Raw genomic sequence first — 18318 nt, forward strand, 5'->3', positions numbered from 1 at the left:
CTAGGTTTGCGTATTTGGGTGTGTGTGAATGTGTCTGTAAGCATGAGCTCATGGGAAAGGATGGGAAGTCCCTTCCTTATCCACCATAATGTCAGAGATAGAACACAGATAGACAAACTCAAACCCTCTCACACCCTGTGCCCTAATACTATACGTGAGCACCCCTACTTCACTTCTATGGTTTGCTCCAGTATCCATGTTAGCTGCTTAGGGCTGTTCCATTCTGGAGCAGACAGGGTGGGAAACCTGTTTGGAAACCAACTATCGTTTTATACCAAATATTGTTTGATGCCACTAATGACAAAGTTTTTCTAGTTGTAATACCTGGATCATTTAAAAAGTATAATTAGTAATTGACAATGACTGTTTTAAAAATGTTGATTTCTCTGCAACTCGACAGGTACTGATGAAAGCCAAATCCTTCCTCAAAAACAGAGGAACAGATTAAAAACAAAGGGAATAAAAGACCTGTGAAGCTAGGCAAATAAGCTGTCTTGTTTAGCAGTAAACTTTGATACAAATAAACAACCGCTCCTTTTCTCTCAACCTTGAGAAAAGTATATAAACACAAGAGCTGAAAGAAATCAAGTGATTCATTAAACTAGATATAGAATAATAGCACAAGTCCGGCCCTCTCTAGTCCATCAACAAACACGTGCATCCACATACACAGCTCCACTGGAGTCTAATAACCAATCATGTGTTTACCTTCTCCAAGGACTTGCTTATTTGCGGCTGTCTTCAGTTCCAGCGCTGCGTTTAACCTCCCTGCCCTGCAGAGACAACAAGCACAGAGAAAAAGCTGTAGATGTTAAAATTACTGCAGCTGTCACAAACCATCAGTCATCTCTGAGCGTAACGTAAATGACATTAAAAGTAAACAATTTTGATAAGCTATTTTGATAGTGCAGACAAACTAATGAGGACTCAACTGTGGACATACCGAATTAGTATCATCTAATAAGGCAAGGCAAGTTTATTTATATAGCACATTTCGTACACAATGGTAATTCAAAGTGCATTACATAAAAGAAAGTAAAATAATCATTAAAAATAATTTCAAAAATAAAACAAGCAATTTTAAAACTTTTTAAATGATTAAAACGTATAGAAAATGATTTTACATTAAAAAAAACAAAAAAAAAAAAACTGTGAAAATATAGTGCAATCTGTTCGGACATTGCACAGTGCTCATTCAATAAATGCACAGCTAAACAGATGAGTTTTAAGTCTAGATTTAAATGTGACTAGTGTTTTACTCATCTGATCTCTTCTGGAAGCTGATTCCAGCTGCGGGCGACATAGAAACTAAAGGCGGACTCCCCTTGTTTTGTGTGAACCCTTGGTATTTCTAACTGACTCGATCCTAGTGATCTGAGTGCTCTGTTAGGTTTATATTCAGTGAACACTGTCTAATGGTATTTTTGGGAAGGCTGGTGAGGAGCCCATTACAATAGTCCACCCTGCTGGTGATAAAGGCATGAACAAGTTTCTCCAAGTCTTGACTGGAAACAAAACATCTAATTCTTGCAATGTTTTTTAAATGATAGTATGCTGATTTGGTTACTGCTATGACATGACAACTGGAACCTAACAGAACTTGAGAGAACAGAAAAAAAAATCACTTTTATCCACAGCATTACTAAAAAAACTGTTAACAACAATACAGAAATGTCTGATTCATCATCCTTATCAAACCATTTCATTTTCAGGGTTAAACTTTACATTTATTTGAAGTGACAGTAGAGTTTACAATAAATCTGCTGCTAAAACTGAATTACGCACCAAAACAAGTAACATGACATCACACCAATACCATTTTTTGGACATACACACTACAGTTTAAAAGTTTGGGGTTGGGTAAGATATTTCAATATTTTTTCTTTTTTTATTATTATTATTTTAAATTGTAATTTATTCCTGTGACGGCAAAGATACATTTTCATCATTACTCTAGACTTCAGGATCACATGGTCCTTCAGAAATAATTCTAATTCTGATTTGGTGCTCAAGAATCATTTTATATATTCTAAATGTTGAAAGCAGTTGCACTGCTTAATATTTTTCTGGATACCATTATATATATATATTAGGGCTGGGGGATATGGAGCAAAAAATATATCTCGATATATTTTGCTATATCTCGATATACGATATATATCTCGATATCTTTACAGGAAAAATACCCCCTCAAAAACTACTGTAAAAACAAATATGCCAAATATTACATGTTTAGGGCCCTATGAAATGTTTTATTTTTTTCTTCACTATATGTTTTATTGTTACCTAATTCTGTGTTAAAAGAAGTGTAATTATTTAAATGCATAAAAACAACTTAATTTGTTACATTTAAAATAGCTTTATGTAAAATGTTTTTTTCCCCATTGAAGTTCTGTGTATTCACATTTTTCTGGTTATCAAGTGAAGACATAAAACATTCATTTAATTTATCTTTTAATTATTGAAAATTAAGCAAATTATATTTTAGGGTAAACAAAGGGGATTCACTATTAAAAATAATTCATGGAAGAAATGTTGTGTGATTATTCTTTAAATTATGTTCGTTTCATTTTTATACTAGTAGACTTTTTTATTACATTCTGCTGAACAATAGGCTAGTAACAGATTTCTGGCAAATACTTTTATTTTGACAGGTTTATCTTTACAGTTCTGTGCATGTGATACTACGGTTTATGATGTGATATGACGCTAGTTTTACTCAAATCAAACGGCCAAATGCTCATGAAGTGACTCTCAGTGCAGTTTTGGAGATATTGTCCATGTGTTCACATCTTTATTTGGTGAGAGGACAGAAGCTGAAATCACCGGAGCATCACGCGCGCTTCCGGGTTTGTAATAAAACGAAGACGCGCTTCTGCGCCATTCATTAACACAGACACGCAGAACATGCAGGATTCATATTTAAATAGACTTTTCCACCTTAATATTTGTGGATATTAGTCCATATCGTGATTTGATATGAGTGTAATGACCTACTTTTTATAATTCATTTAAAATTTGACAAATTCCGTGACATTCCACGTTAAACGGAAGTTCCAATGGGGTCGCTGTGTCCATTTCTTTTACTGTCTATGGGGCGAGCACAGCACAGAGAAGACAAACAAGCAAAGTGACGGAATCAGAATTAAATATAAACAATATATCGATATATGCGATACGTCAAAATCCATATCGTGTTTAAAAAATATATAAAATATATATATCACATTTTTATTTATAAAAAAATATCAGGATTATTTGATGAATAGAAAGCATTTATTTGAAATAGAAATCTTTTGAAAAAGTTTTATTTATTTTTGTTTTGGACATGGTGTCACAGTACTGCCATTAAGTATTGGACACGTAACATGGTAATACCATGGTATTCTTGGAAGACCATGGAGAGCAACATAAAAACCATAATACATGAATTTCAGTTTCAAAGTATCATAATATTATCTGTCACAATGTTTATTTTTTTATTTTTTATAAAGTACCTCCTCCTAAAAGACAGCGAGACAAAGAGGTCACAAGCTTGCATTTACAGTCTCAATGTACGCTAAGAGCAAATTCTCATGCTAGACTATTGAGAAAGATACTATAGGCCAGAATCCCTTTGCCATTTGAATAAAAACATGAAAGCTAATCTGAAAAAATATGCAGTTTACATTTGGCAGTCAAAACAGTGGCTGGCCATTCTTGCAGAGTGATTCTGTTTATCTCAGGTAAAGTGAGCGCAGATAAAACACAATGGTGCCTGCATCAATTATCTTTTAAACGCCCTTGTTAAGGTGGGTAGTCAGCATTTACAGAAACTAAAAACACCAGCAACCACAAGGACCATAAGCATTTTCCATGTATCTTGTGTTGATTCCAGTTCATTAGACTTCAATTAACACGTCATCACTGCTGTTATGAATCAATAGCTCTTGGTGACAGGTGATGAATTTTTCAGCTTCAAAAGCTAAACATAATTTATTAAAATCACCTGCGAAGGTCTCAGGTGCTAAATGAGTTTACTGAAATGCCTAATGCTCATTTAGACAAACGTTCTCTCGTCCTAATGACGAGAACGTTTTGCATTGAGATTGTGTGAGAAAGGGGGGGTGAGAAAGACGCACAACAGCAGTTACCTTTCAGTTTTTAGCACCGTAATGTGTTGCTAAATCTACAGCGGTCCAGACTGAATGCATGATGTTGGAAGCAATGCTGGTGTTTTGTGCAACGGTGTGGTGGAGGCCCGGGGAGTGAATAAATGCACTCATGTGGCTAGACCCAGCTGGAGAAGGAAAAGAACCAGCCTTCTGGTGCTCAGGGAACTTGCTGGGATGATCGGCTTCATAGGGGTGTTATGAAGGATACACGGCAACTAGAGAGACAACTAAATGAGCACATGGGCTAAATACTGTCTGAAGATGATAGCAAAGAAACAGACAGGGGAAAAAACAACAACTTTAAGTTCTTATGTAAAGGTGTTTCTTCAACTATAGACAATTTTGGACCTAATTAACTAATTTTTTTATCATTTTTATAATTGTATATTTTACACTGTTTTATAATTGCATCAAAGTGATATTTACCTGATTTCTTTTCTGCTTTGTTCACAGATTATATATACTACTGTTCAAAGTTTGGTGTCCAAAAAAACAAAAAAAACAAAACAAAACAAAAAACCTTATATAAAAATTATATCATGCACATGACTATCAACAATCTAATTTGTAAAACCAGACCTGAAGAGGACTTCTGCAGAATATTGTTCTTATTCAACCGCATTTGCATCGTACAGCCTGTCGAATCACACACTCGATCCGTTTCCTGGCTAAAACCGGGCCAATCCTAACGGAAAAGGCCCGGTGGTCATTATGAACGCCTCTTCAGTCCATCTAATGGACCATCTCTTTCCTCACTTCACCAAAAACACAAGAGCACATGAATATTTACCACCAAGCAAAGCCATTCCATTAATCGGTTTGCGAATGCTTAAATAGCATATCTGTGGCTACTTCTGCGGCGGGGTCACAAATGAACATTCCTGCTTCATTAGCATATTAATTTATGCAGCGATTGAGTGCAGCTCATAGGCTGTGACCAGCTCTTCTTCTCCACTATTGGTCAAAGAAGCAAATGTATCCAGTGTCAAGCACTCTGACAAGCACTGCTCCAAAATATTTTAGAATGGTGTTGTAAACTATTAGAGGAACAGTTCACTTCGTACAATAAAAAAGAAAAGAAAATTTGAAGAACATTCATGTTTCTCTTTCGTGTAAAATGAAAACAATAAAATAACAATAATCACCATAAAAGTAGTCTATTTGATTATAAATAAGTAGTCTATTAGAATATTTAAGATTGATTTATTTTTAACTGTACATAATATTTTCATCCATTTTAGTAGTTTTATTCATTTTTACATATCATACAAACCTGTATGACTTTAAAAGACTCAAATCATATGGACCTGCGGCCGAAAAAGAAGGGTAAAATAAAGAGTGAATATTCTTCAAAATGTCTACATGGACTTTTCTAGGTAAACTTTTATTAAACTTTAAACGTATGTTTAAAAAAAAAAAAAAACCTTAAACCGCTGAACTAAAAAAGGACACATGCAATTGAAAAGGAGAAAACAGAAAAAGAGAAACAGCGAATGAGAGACTCTGCAGAGGACATTCTGTGATATCTATATTGAGTCCATTTGTGTTTGTTTTTAGGGTGTGTGCATATGATTTTCCAAGTCACTGTCTGTGCTCTGAAATTCAGGAAAGTTGCATGACTCACTTTGAGACAAATGCAGCTGTTTACAAAGGCCTGACAAAAAGGTGACTGAACTGAGGTCTCTCTCTCTCTCTCTCTCTCTCTCTCTCTCTCTCTCTCTCTCTCTCTCCTACTCACTCTCTCACCAGAGCCTAATTCATTTAATCTATTTCCAAAAACCTGAAAGTCACTTTTGTAATTCGCTTACAAGCAGGCTTCGCCCATTGTTTTGCACATCCACGTTCGTGTAAACAACGGCGGTTTCCGACACGCAAACAGACACAAAATCTAATTTATCTGGGCTTGTACGTGGGTCACTTGAGCTTCTGGAGGCTGAGCAAGTCGGTACATAGTCTGTTGAATGTCAGGCTGTCTGAGTCTAGACATTTTTTCGGACCTGCCCTCACGTTTTGCTGAGCTAAGAACAAAGTACACAGAGTACACACACACACACACATAGCTTTCACAGTCTTAATACCAAGGCAGCGGTATTTCGTTCCTATCCCAAAACAAACAAGGCAGTGCATTTCTTTACACTATTTAAATGTTAACAGGCAAGAGCGCAGGCTGAATAGAGCATTCTTTCACTCTGGATACCAGAAACAGCCCAGCCAGACTTTCAAAACACGTTCTAATGAAATCATCCAAAAGATAAATAAAAAGCTGCACTTGTTTTCTTTTCTGAGCTCACCTCCCCCTCTTCTTTCTTTTCCTTTTTTTGTAATTGGATTATACTTTTTGGAGTGCAGACCAGTGCCATGAGAGCATGGAACTACTGTAGAGTGATTTCTCATTCTCACTTCCTCTGACATGACTATTATACAGCTAAGCACTAAGGATATGAGGGTTAACACTGAAACCCTATATTATATTATATTATAGTTTTATTTAAGACCAACAACAATATTGATATCTAGTGGCTAGGTTTAGCGATGTAATATAATAATAACAAATATGATGCACACAAAATCGTACATAAGTTCCATGATATATACTCAATGTCTATTTGAAAACACAAAATGATACATGTGCATTATACATTGATGATTTGCTGCTGCCATGGCCACTATCTAGAGAGCAGGGCTGTTCAATATTACACTACACATAGGAAATAAGATATACACAAAATCAAAACAGTAAATAAGAGAAAATTAAATATACAAAATGCATTTTAAAAAGCTAATAAAATGTGCATTATCCGTTCCCAAATATTTCAGTAGAAATGGCCAAATATCTGCCAGTTACAATCTGTCTTGCCGATATATATAGACTACCATTAAAAAGTTTGAGAGAAACCAATATTTTGTTAACTTATTTCTCATTATTAAAAAAAAATAATAACACTACTTTTTAATCAGCAAGGATAAAATAAATGCTGTTCTTATGAACTTTTCTAGTTAATAAAAAAACCTGAAAAAATGTCACTGTTCTGACAAAAAAAAAAGGCAGTACTACTGCTTTATACATTGATAATATTAAGAAATGTTTCAGCAAATTGGCATATATGATTTCTGAAGTACCATGTGACACTGAAGACAAAGAAGAGTGTCCGATCATTATATATATAGATTGAGAGAAAGAAAGACAGACAGACAGATAGATAACCATTACACATACTTCTTTTTTTATTATATATATATATATATATATATATAATATATATATATATATATAATATATATATATATATATATATATATATATATATATATATATATATATATATATATATATATATATATATATATATATATATATATATATATGATCTCAACCATGCTTTAACATCTACTCTGACATCATATTTCCTCTTTCTCCCCACCGGTCACCATCTTTTTCTCTAGATCTCTCTCTTTTTCTCATCCTACTCTTCTCTCCTTTGACCTCAGATCCTGTGCACTATTAATACCAATAAACCAACACATTCCATTTCCTTGTTCAGAGACAGAGTGAAAGTAAGCTTAGGGAGTGAGAAAAGAGCAAAATCTCTCAATTCAGATTCACTTCTGCTTTTGAGGCAAAGATCTAATTGGACAGTAGAGAAAGGAGGCAGATACCGTGTGGTTTGCTCAGAAAGAGAGCGCGAGAGAGTGAGAACGAGGGGGATCCGAAGTGCACAGTCAGAAATCTAAGCGTATTAGACAGTATTTTTTAGCCCAGCGAGCAAGGGGGAGAATTGATGTATCGCTTAAAATCTGTGAACACTTACCCATTAACATAACCCAGTGCGCCAAATCCAAACAATTCCAGCGTCCCACACTTTGATCTGCACTATAACAAAAGTCCTCTCTTTAGCAGCTGCCTCTTTATCAAGCAGTAAGTGAGGTGTGCGAGCAGTGTGCAACCAGCAGCCTTGCCCCGTTCGCGCTCTCTGGCTCGCACACACATGCACTCTCGTCTCGGGGGCTGGAGGTATGTGGTCTAAACACAACAAAAGCCTGAGTCGAAGACTGAATACGCAGGAAGAGGGCCTCCGTTTGCATAAACACAAACACTCAACAAATGAAGGGCTGGCACCGATTGCACCACTGCCTGCTGGGAAATGCATACCTATCCCGTTCTGACCCTGGAATACTTTAATCGAACTACAGCAGAGAAGACATGGACTACACTGGAGATAAACGACAAATGTTCGGTTTGATGATCCCCAAATGAGTAAGTGCAAAAAAAAAAAAAAATGTATGTATATATATGATTAAGAATTAATAACTCAATAGATCAACTAAAACTAATTCCTCATTCTAACAAAAAGTTCAGCACTAACTTGTAAGAATTTACAAAATCATTTATAATCTGATAATGATATAATGATATCTATTTGATCATTCCAACTTCTTCAAAAAGCTTCAGCTCATAATTTTTTGCTAACACTATAAGGACAATTCTCATTATTAACTAGTTGGTTATTAACATGTATACTGCTTTTGTACTGCCTGTTTATTAGTACTCATAAAGCACATATTAATGCTTTATTCTGCATGACCACATTCTAGATCCCTTAACCTTACCCCGTACTTAACAACAACCAAACAAACTATTAATAAGCAACGAATTAGGATTTTGTTCATGTAAAACTCTTAATAATAGTGAATATATGTTTACTAATCTGAAGTGTTACAACTTTTTTACATTTCTTACAAATGATTTAGGCTTGATTACACTGTACAATAGTTTCTTCTACAATATTTAGTTTTTCACAAAAAATAAAAATAAAAATAAAAAAATTAGTTCTGGCCGTTTTGGTTTATGCTATACACATTTAAATTCAAGCAATATCAACAAAAGTAATATTATATATAAAAATCAATATAATATTGGTTCTGGCTGATTTGCATCTGATGTTTCCACTTTTCTTACATACTTTATTTTATTTGTAAAACTTAGGAATGAAAACAACTTTTGACAAACAGTGGAGGTGAAAAGGACAGTCTAGTTCAATAATGTAGTGCTATACTTTTCTCCCTTACAACTCTCCCTTTCTCTCTCTCTCTCTCCCTCGAAGAGGTTGTTGAGAGATGTAATGTCACATGATCGATGGCAAGCTGAGCAATCACGACTCATTCCTGCAAAGAATCCCTGAGCCTGACACTCATTCATAAACACGCTCACATGCGTGACTTTAACAACTCACTTAAAGAAAAAAAGAGCAGAGAGTGAGAAACTTTCAGGGAGAGAGACGGAAAAAGATGGGGAGAGAAAAAGGGGAAGGGAACAGACTGACAGATGAGGTGAGTGAGAAAGGAAAAGAAAGAGGGAGCACAGACAGAACCGCCAGAAAATAAACAGGGTGTCTTGTTTCAAAGGCGAGGGGGACACACAAGCATTCCATTGTTCAAGCCAATTATCAGAGGCAAATAATAACAGCAGATGGATCCAGCAAGGCCAAAAAAAAAAACGAGTGAGTGAGAAGTGGAGAGCTGCAGAACAGATGACGAAATGTGAGAGAGGAGGAGGAGGAGGGGTCAGAATTCCCAATCCTAAAGCCTCACACACCAGATGTGGACTTGCAGGGACGGTGCACAAACACAAACTTGCCGCACAAACACAAGATGATTTAAAGATAAAAAGTATTCTATTTTTTTTTTTTTCACATAAAACAGCAGAGAGAGAGAGGCCAATATTATAACCAGGACTTGATCAGAATTCAAACCTGCTTTTCTCACACACTGTTAACACCAATAAACAAAATGCCCTACAAACATCATCATGAGATGATGACTTCAAGCTATAATTGTCAAGTCCAAAAACAACAACAACATCAACAGCAGCACATTACTGTTATTATTATTATTAATAATAATACATTATTTTATTTTATATATTTTAAATATTTATATTACATTACAATTATCGCCAGAATCTTAGATTCAAAACAACAACAAATAATAATAAGTATTTATAATAATAGGTAATAGGGTTAAAATTTTATTATTATTATTATTATTATTATTATTATTATTATCATCATCACTAGACACATTTAGCTTCACACAAGAACAAATTATTATTATTATTATTATTATTATTATTATTATATCAAATATAACAACAAGTACATTAACAATTCATAATAAACAACAGTAATAACAATTGTATATTTTTTGTATTATAGTTATAAAAGTATTATTATTATTATTATTATTATTATTATTATTATTATTATTATTATTATTATTATTATTATGCAGGAACGCAATTGGGACCCCACTAGCAACAAGACTAAATATAAACAGTATGTACTAACTAATAGGCTACAGCTCCAGTTTGAAAGAACAGTTATCCAAATTACACTAATTGTAATTTGCTTAATACACAAAAGCTGTTCATGAGATTTGAGTTATTTTGTTCAATCGAAATTGCATTATTGTATTGCATCAAAAAGTTGTTTCTGCTTTAAGCTACTGAGTAAAGGCTATGTGTTATGTTGAGTGCATTTCTCTCCTTTGTTTTTTGGGGTGTATTTTATTAGCAGCAGAGCTACAGGGAAGAGCATCTGAAGTGAGAGGAACCGGCAACTCAATATGCTGAAGGATGTGTCATATCGCTGCTCAACTGACAGCCCAAGTGTGTGCGTACAGGGAGAGGGGGGGCTTTTTCAGCCTAAAACAAAACGCATCTTCAATGTGCCCCTGTCAAGGGTGGGAGATGTCTTCAGATAGTGGCACAAAAGATCAACCGTTCCCTTTCAGCCAAGAGAAAAGAACGAAAGTTTTCGTTTCATTAACTCAAGACTAAAGCGTAATTATCTCCCTATGGGCCGCAATCACCAAAAGAAGGATAATAGAACTGAAAGCACTTTCCACTCCACTCATCTAAGCGGTTCTTTTCTTCTCTCTCTTTTTTTTCCACTTGTTTTATTTTTTTCTCCGCCCTCAGATGAGATTAACCAATCAAATATTGGCAACAGATTGTGGGGGCAAGAGGAAAATACAACTTTCAGAATGGTGTCTGTTTGAGAGCTTTAAAGATTCGCCATTATCTGGCTTAGCAGGGAATAACAGGGTGATGGAGGTTAGCCACTAAGTCGCCCTGGTTCTGACTTAAATGAGCAATTTCACAAATTTGAGATTTAGATAAAATGCAAACATTTTATAAGTTTTTTTTTTTTATTTTTATTAATATATTTAGAAGTATATATTTTTCTCAATTACTAACAAGCTGCTACTTAAAATGTGCTTGCAGCACTAGACCTAAGATAAGTCCCTCAAGGATTTGCAGCTAGAAGGCCCAGGATTTAACTAGGTTATGAAAATAATTGCCATTAGTACAACTTGGAAACGGTTTGGAGCACCACGCTGTGACAGGAGGAGAAAAACCTCTTCCTTCTGGAATGAGGAAGACATAGAAATAGTGCGAAAAAAAGAAAGAAATCGGCAGGCCAAGCAACTGTTTTGTGCACTGACATAGAGGTCGAGTTAATTAGACTATTGTCATTTTAATCAGGACAGCTTCTCGGTCAGCCTTCCCTCAAAGAGCGAGTATGCCACGTCGATGCCATGCTCAGGGTTCTATGAACTCTCTACACTAATGAGCAACGCCACAGAAACAAAGCCCCCAAAGGACCACCGGGGGAAATTCCTCACCCTTCTCTCTGCTCACTTCTCTGTTCATTTGAAAATTATTCAATATCAAATATTTTAAATCATTTGCTTCTCCCTGGCTATCTGATATTGAATGGCAAGTTGCCTTTATTATGTTCATAAACTGACATTAAAATTCACAACCATCCTTACAAGTGACTATATTTATTACAGCAACTATCATTTTGGACCGAACCATGGATTGTTTTCAGAGAAATATGAATATTTAATTCTGACAAGACATTGTTATGCAAACATATCCAAGAGAGCTGCCGCACCATAAATGCATAAATCCCATTCAAACAGTCACAGAAACTGGAAGTTGAATTTACATTGTACACAGACAGTGTACACACGGCTTAAAAATTAAGCTGATATTTGTCAAATTATTTTGACGATTTAAAATAATGGAAAAACACATGTTGTATAGAATAACTGATCATATAAATGTTTACAGTGTATAATAATTTATAATCCCACTGAATTCTAATTTGGTTATGATGCACATACAGTGTAGTAAGTAAACAGTAAATGTTAACAACAGCAAAGCCTTCAAATGGCTGAACATTCTCTATCACACAACGCCTAAAAGAGCTAGATCTCAGAACAACTCGGACATTAACTGTGCATTGCTTTAGGCTGAGTGCTTGCTTTAATTATTCTTTACTTTGAATACAGTTTTGTTTATCTCCACTAATCCACTATGTATCATATGGGTGACATGATGTCATCCAATGTTGATATGTAAAGTTCATATCAGTCGGCAACTCTCGTTGTTGCTTTATGTATAAATGAAGCTTCCAAATGATTTGTCCCTTGCAGTCATGTCAGAAACATAAATCATATGACGGAAATAAAGAAGCCAATGTTACAAAATTTTTACATTTGAACATATACCTTTCAAAACTGTAAACAAGTTGCAAAAGTTTCATTTGGTCACATCATCCTTCTCTCTAACTTAGTAACACCAAGTTGCTATAAACTGCTAAAAACACACATTTATGAAATCATTACTCATCTCCCCTTGAGTTGCAGATTCCTTACTTCATTTAGGCCTTATTCTGTCCAACATGTTGTGCAATTAGGAAAAATTATTCCCTCGTTTATTTCTTAAACTTGAGATGAAAAACAGACTAATGGCTCGATCTTAATTTGGAAATTTTTGCCATTTATCATCCTGAGGATAGTTCATAGTTTTATCACTCATCATAAATATTTCAGGCAGTGTTAATATTAATTTGATCAGATATTAATCAAATCAAAATGCGAGTAAAAATCAATTATTCAACAAAAGCAATGATCTTTGGAGATGATGGGAGATTTTTAAAGCAGCTTTAAATAATCAATGCAGATCAACGCCTTTCCTTGTTATTGGTTTATTAGGTTTACAAAACAAAAACAGCATGCTTAAGTCATAAATCATATAGTAACCACCATGGAAACTATTGTAAAACCAGTTCTAAAAGTCTCTTAAAACTAGTTCTAGGTTTTTCACTCGATCAGAACCAAACCAGTGCAGAAAGATTTTCTGGAGAGTGAGTATCAATAATAAGAGGGATTTTTATTTTTTTTATAAAAAATGGCTATAACTACGCAATCATTTGTCTGATCAACATGGAAATTGGTATGCTTTGTCTTTGTCCAAATTCCCATAAGTGTCTAGAAGGACATTTAAGTATCTCTAAAAACATGCCTTCCATTGGCCAATGAATTTTGAGCACGTATCAGACATAGTTAATGGAGATTGGAATGTCCCTGTTTGACTCATGGCCCTAGGGGTCAAGGTGAGAAATTTGAAAGAAATCAGCCACTGTTGGTATATATATATATATATATATATATATATATATATATATACACACACAAATTATACCTAAATATATAAATATAATTAAAGCTGATATTCGCTACAGATGTCTTAGATTTTTCTGATAATCTTTAACAGTGTTTAACCCTGTCAAACATTCAGGCGGTCTATTTTTTTTTCCATTCTTTCTCCATCTCATGCCTCTTAACCCCCTCTATTTCACCTGCTTGTCTATCGGTCCCATCCCCACCACATTCTGTCTTGTCTCTATCTCTCCCACTAAATCACCACTTGATGTTTCTTAATTTATTCCACTCTTTCTCTCCCTTCTCCCCCTCTCTTTCCCTCCCACTCACGGACACACACTCTCACATACACAGCGAGAAGGGGGGTGGTGTGTTTTCCTTGGGTGAAACGTATGTTACTGTGTGAGAGAGGAGACTTTAAATAAACATCTGCACAGCGTGGTCACAATAGAGTCTTTTGTGTTGAAATGTGGAGAGAAATTATGATGTTTTAAGGGCCATTTTCATCTCAGCAGTGACGTGGACTCAACATAAGAACTCTCAAACTGGTTTGTTTACTCAAAAATGATAATTCTGTCTTCATTTAGTTAGCCTTGTGTTATTGCAAATGGGTATGAAATTCTTTTTGCTATAGAACACGGTAGGATAAATTCGGAAGTCTGTGCAGGTCAGAGTTGCCCATGCAAGTACACTGCAATGTCTTTCAAGCTTCGAAAAAGAACAAAAAAACAATAAGCATCACAAAAGTTGTCCATAGAGTATGCCCAATGAGTTATTATTTGTGTGATAAACTGAAAATTTAACCACTGAGTCACTGAGTTAAAAGCTACAAATTACATTGATGTGTGAACAAATCATTAATAGATTCAAAAGATCTAAATAAATCATTCATTTATAAATCAGATGTCGCTACTTTCTCACATGAGACGCACAAAGGAAACCTAGACAGGATGTCAAGATTTTCAGTGAATAATGACTGAAGTGCTGACATTTAAGGTGCTTTTGCATAATTTTTGACTCTTAAACACACCATTGTATTTGCATGGAAAATAGCATGTACACCGTCCGCAAAAAAAATTATATTCTGAGGAAGAAAGCAAATTATACACGATTGGAACGACATGAGAGAGTTAATTAGGACAGAATTGTTTTTTTTTCTTTAAAATTTCAATTGCAGCTGAAGCAAAGTTCAAAAAAGTATATAAAATAAAAAAAATTTAAATAACAAAATTTAACTTTTACAAAAATGCTTATATAACCACTCTCCAATGCTTTAAAGCACAAGCCAATATTTTCCATTAAAAAAACTTACCAGTATGCATATGTTCTCCCACAATTCGGAGAAAAGGCTGTATCTGTTTCTGCTTCCTGACGGTCAGTGTTCGCTCTTTGTTCCAACACACTCTACACCAACAAATAACACTCTATGCATAGTAATGATTGCAAATTTTTTGGGATCTGTATTTGAATATTTAAATGCTTCACTTTAGATCTAGATATATGGCAGCAATTTCCATAAGAGTATGAAACAGGTACACACACTACATGATAGTGGTTTGTCATTTTTTTTCTGCCTTCCAAAGATCAATCAGATACATACTAAACACTCACATTCCAATCACTGTAACATCATTTTTTAGAAACACAGGGTCACCGAACTACCACAATAAGTGCCCAAAGTCTGAATTAAGTGTTGTGGCTATAAGGATCAAAACAGCCGCCCACACTAGCATTTAACCAAATTGGACGTGTTGATAATATTACATTTACATATAACATAACTGCACAGCTCTGAGCGATTACAGTCGAAAACCAGCCTGGAGACACACATGAACTAAGCACAGGTTGCTTACAAGAGCACCTGGGAAAGGATTCTCACGCATGGGACAACACTGCAGGGACAAACTAGCAGTTAAAGTTGGCAAATAGATTTCAGGCTTATCATCCCATCCAATTTAGCCTATAAACACCCTCATCGGGTCAAGAAGAACAACATATGCTGTTGTTCTCCTCGGTTATGCAAGGCCATGTTATTTGCTTAAAAAGATGGACAGATTATGCTGGAAGGATCGTAATCCTGAGGCCAAGCACGCCGGCAAGCGTTTGTTACTTTGTGCAGCTGGAGAGAAAAAAGGCAAGCTGGATTTTCAGATTTTGAGAAAGACAAGATGAGAGATGCTTTGATCTTTTGACTTTGAGAGGGAGATACTGACTCGCTGCTGTCTATCTCTCTCTAAAGAAAAAAATATGACTGAATATCTTACAAAAATGTCAAGAATAAGTGTGTGAACATGATGAACATATTTTTTAGGAACAAGCAGTGAAAAGATACAGCCCTTCAAATGTGCCACAAGAAAGAAAGAAAGAAAGAAAGAAAGTAAAATGTATTTAATTTGTCTTCTACCATAATTGCGTATTTAAAGTGACAAAAAGGGTCATTTGTCCCCCATTTTAATTATATATATATATTTATGTGTGTTAGAAGAAAATGTGTATATATAAAAAAAAAATCTTAACAAATATTCCAGTATTTTTAAATACTTTTTAAATACTTTATTTAATATGTATGTACATTTGTTATACATTTTTGTATAATTAAAATATAAATATAAAATATCTGTTTTTTTAAATATTAAAAGAGACAGCCACCTCCATTTATATAAACTGATACAAAGAAACATCCCTCATGTTTAGTTGGCAAACAGAAAAAGCAGCCAGATCTTTAAAAGAGAACACAGCTCTGAATATGACTGGGCCAGAAAAGAAAAAAGATAAACAGAAAAAGGGAATGGGGAATGGCACTGAGGCAGGATGATATGGCAGGGTTCGGCAGAGGCCTATAGGATGCCAGCGAAGGTGTCACTAATCTCCACATGACCCAAAGGGAGAGAGATCGAGACAGAGAGAGAAAATGTCGGCTTTTTTAGATTCAGGGTGCTGTGACTCATCTGTTGCTTGTCACATTGGGTTTGGAGCGTCCATGAGGCAGCCATGACCCCGAGCGGCACCCGTGTCCTCCGTCTGTGTATTTACAAACAGAGACAGGGCACAAACAGGCTGGGGTGAGTCGCTTTGGCAGAGCTGTGTGAAGCAGGGGCGTATAACACCACCCAGCAGAGGGAGAGATGGGGATCACCATTCTGGACAATATGACATTGCCAAAGTGTGTGTGTGTGTGTATAAAAAACTGAATCTGGAGATTTAAAGTTCTAAATTACTTAAAGATGAGGCATGCTGTCAATTAAATGCAATACTTTAACAATGAAAAAAGTGATTTCAGCTTGAATCAGTAATCTGAACCATTTTACTAATGCTGCATTCAACTGATTAAAAGTGACAGTAAAGACATTTATAATGCTATAAAAGATAATAACAATAAGAAATGTGTATTTAACAGAAATTCAGCATATTACAATTATTTCTAAAGGATGACAATACACTGAAAACTGCTGAAAATGTAACTTTGCCATCATCGGAATAAATTACTCTTTAAAATATATTAAATTAAATTGTTATTTTAAAATGTAATATTACTATATTCTTTATCAAAAAACAGCCTTGCCTACTCCAAACTTTTAAACAAAAACAAAAACAGAGAAAAATAATACTCTGTATGTGTGAAACCTAAGTTAAGTTGGTAGCACCAACCACAGTGTGCAAGTCCAAATATCAGCTCAATTTCTTTTTTTGTAAGGTTTTTTCGCATGATCTTTTAAAGAAATAGCTTGCCGAGCACAGTATTCTTTCCTGTGCTGAGATATTTCTTATTTACACAGGAAGTTGGGGGCGGAACATAAGAGAGCAATCCATTTTTAAAATGGACAATAGTTTTCAGAAGTCTGCTCTGTCTACTTGTATTAGTAAATTGGTATATGGATGACCTCAAACCAACATATATTGACAAAATCCACAAAACTCAAAAACTAGTCATGCAACAGGCATCAAACCTAAAGTCACATAAAACAACGCAATTCTGACAAGACTGTTCACATTCTGAAAAAACAAATATCCGTTTAATATTTTACAGTTCAAATATCACTAAGAAAGGAAACAAAAAAGATTTGGCCCACATTTAGCCATAGTGTGAACGCAACTCAAATGTCTTACAGTCAACAGACCAGTACAGTTCAATTATTAAATGTCATATTCTGCACAAGTGTGCAAGGCATCGCAATCAAGATGTTAAAAACTAAGGTAGAAAAGCTCTGAAAGGTGTCGACTAATGGAATGTATTAAAGTAACAGTGCGTCTTAAGATCTCTTCTAACCTAAATAATTAGACAATATTGAAAAGGTTAAATTCAACAGCAAGGAGAGCTTTCATGTCCTCATGTGGAGTCATAAATGTAGTCCTCTCATTAGACATAACCCATCTGCAACATGTAAGTAGCAATTATGAGTCTTAAAGGTGCTTTTAAAGAAAGTGGTAAACCATTGGCAAGACGTTTAAGTGAAGACCCTCTTCAATAACTCTTGACATAGCTGCCTTGCTGGCCACTTTAAAACCGGACCCTGCAAAGTACACTTTAATTGACTTGAATCCACCTGCTGTCGCTTTCTGTTATGGCCATGAATCTGAATAACTAAATAAACTCCAATTAAACAAATATGGAGTGCCAAAAGTTTGGACTTTCATAAGTGCTACATTACCA

General features: G+C 35.0%; 1 protein-coding gene across 12 annotated transcripts in view; it reads right to left on the bottom strand.

Moving 5' to 3' along the window:
- LOC128015851 (forkhead box protein P1-B) overlaps positions 1-18318 on the bottom strand; it is a 172310-nt gene that overhangs the window by 116404 nt on the left and 37588 nt on the right. For 8 of the 12 annotated variants that reach the window (XM_052600054.1, XM_052600053.1, XM_052600049.1 and 5 more), the window contains one exon: positions 709-773. The gene's annotated coding sequence lies outside the window, so the exon portion shown is untranslated. Of the gene's footprint in view, positions 1-708; positions 774-7963; positions 8423-18318 lie in introns of those variants that run through there. The other 4 variants (XM_052600051.1, XM_052600050.1, XM_052600058.1 and 1 more) reach the window with 3 other exon arrangements.

Source organism: Carassius gibelio, chromosome A6, assembly GCF_023724105.1.
Source record: "Carassius gibelio isolate Cgi1373 ecotype wild population from Czech Republic chromosome A6, carGib1.2-hapl.c, whole genome shotgun sequence".
Taxonomy (NCBI): Eukaryota; Metazoa; Chordata; class Actinopteri; order Cypriniformes; family Cyprinidae; genus Carassius; species Carassius gibelio.